The sequence below is a fragment of the Frankliniella occidentalis genome, unplaced genomic scaffold (assembly GCF_000697945.3).
Source record: "Frankliniella occidentalis isolate FOCC.00 unplaced genomic scaffold, Focc_3.1 Scaffold1977, whole genome shotgun sequence".
Lineage (NCBI taxonomy): Eukaryota > Metazoa > Arthropoda > Insecta > Thysanoptera > Thripidae > Frankliniella > Frankliniella occidentalis.
The window spans coordinates 2,331-4,273 of NW_026269071.1; the positions used below are offsets into that span (position 1 = coordinate 2,331).

The 1,943-nt window shown below is 60.4% G+C and overlaps 1 protein-coding gene across 1 annotated transcript in view; it reads right to left on the reverse strand.

Moving 5' to 3' along the window:
• The window catches only part of LOC127751903 (uncharacterized), a gene marked incomplete at its 3' end in the record, with an annotated part of 3,555 nt that extends 2,092 nt beyond the window's left edge, over positions 1 to 1,463 (reverse strand). Inside the window, exon 1 of the mRNA XM_052276168.1 lies at positions 1,275 to 1,463. The remainder of the gene's footprint in view (positions 1 to 1,274) is intronic.
• Positions 1,464 to 1,943: the final 480 nt, after the last annotated feature.

Here is a 1,943-nt window from a genome sequence, read left to right on the forward strand (position 1 = left end):
GAGAGAGAGAGAGAGAAAGAGAGAGAGAGAGAGAGCGAGAGCGAGAGCGAGAGAGAGCGAGAGCGAGAGCGAGAGAGAGCGAGAGCGAGAGAGCGAGAGAGCGAGAGCGAGAGAGCGAGAGCGAGAGAGCGAGAGAGCAAAAGCAAAAGTGAGAGCAAAAGCGAGAGAGCGAGCAAGGGAGAACGAGAGAGAATTTAAGGAATCAATTTTTTGCACATTTCTGCTTTGATTGGTATTAAACGAAATATAGAAAAGTAGGTTTAACTTAGCACGAACGTTTGCACACAAAATAATATCTGTAGCGTTTACGACGAGAAAGGGGTACGCCGCGTAAAGAGCGAGCAAGAGGGAGTGAGATCGCGGGGAGAGGAGAGCGAGCTAGGCTAGAGCGTGGGCGCGGGAGTGAATGAGCAAGGGGAGGGGATGGGGTTCGGAGCCGGTACGGGGCAGCGTCCCGTCACGTTGGCCACACGTGACGAGACAGCTTTCGTCTTGCCTCGCGTTTTACGAGTGGCTGAGCCGAGCTGCTCACCTGGGTGGGTCTCGGGCAAACGGCCGAAGTTCGAATGGTAGTTCGACGGCGGAAAATCACAAAATTTTGTGGCGGACAAACTGTTGGTCTATTTGAGCGCAGGTGAACTGGCAAATGATGATTTCAGTCAGTTGCCGGAAATTTGACAACACCGCTTGAGCACAGGTTACGGGAATGAAGAACAATCACAATCACCCATTTCTGCTGCAGCATGGAGCCACGAGTCCGAGGAGTAAAAAATGTTGGTTCCTGAAAGTACAAATCGTTCCAATCTCACAGGATCGTTACGTTCTAACAAGGTTGAGTCGGCTCAAGGAGAAGTCCCTTGAGGATCGTCCAGGAAGTGGCGGGCGATTCAGAGAAGACGCAGGTGCGGGAGGGTTTGCCAGCTCGCTCTGCCCGCCAGGCGCCATGGCTCCATGCGTAGGCAAACCCGCCCGCACCTGCGTCTTCTCTGAATCACCCGGTACGCCCGTTGTTCTCAGTCTCTGACGGCGACCTACGGGAGCTCGGCGCCTGCGAGACTCGGGGTAGGCCACCCCGCAGCGCACGCATGCTCCGTAGGCAAGATGTTGCCTACCTACCAGGCGCTATCCGGGCTTGCAATGAACTTGGCAGTTTCGAAACGGCGAATGGCGGCCGTTCTTTCTGGATAATCCCTTGGGTGTCCCGAGTCCGCGACAACACTGGCGGCACGCAGGTGCAGGGGAGGTGCAGGTGCACAGCCATCAATGCCACTCACCTGGGAAACTGACGACAACGCGCAGGTGCAAGGAAGGTGCAGGACGGCGCAACGATGGGGCGTTGCGGCGCGCGGCGCACCGGTAGCTGTGGGGAGAGAGAAAGAGAGAGGCGCAAGCGTGCGTCAACGTTGTCTCGACCGGCTCCACAAGCGAACTGCCGGCGTGAACGGGCTGGTGGCTGGAGGAGGGGGCGCGGGGCGCGCGGGCGAGCGAGCGCCGCGGAGCCGCGCGGGAAGGGTGGGGTGCGCGCCCGCTCCGAGAGAGGAGGGGAAGGGTGCCTCCTCCGTCGCGTCCGGCCGGCGGGGGCGGCGGCGGCAGGTCCGGCGGCGGGCTTCGAGAAGGGGGAAGACCAACCCCTCTATTGTTTCCACCAGCAGCAGCCGCAGCGGCCGCTGCAGCAGTAGCAGCAGTTGGACGGCGGCGCGCCCGGACCCGATGGGGCGGCGCGGCCGCGAAGGACAGCGCAGCGGGCTAAAGATAGACACGGTGCGCGGCCCCATTGTGGGACACAAGGTCCAGCGGGGGGGGGGGGGGGAGGAGCGGCGACCCCCCATTGTCCTGGTGCTGGAGGAGAAAAGGGTAGGGTTGAGCAGCAGAGGCTGCACACGCAACGTCTCCGCTTTTGCGTGAGGTCCCTTCGGGATCCCTATTAGCGTTAGGTAATGGAG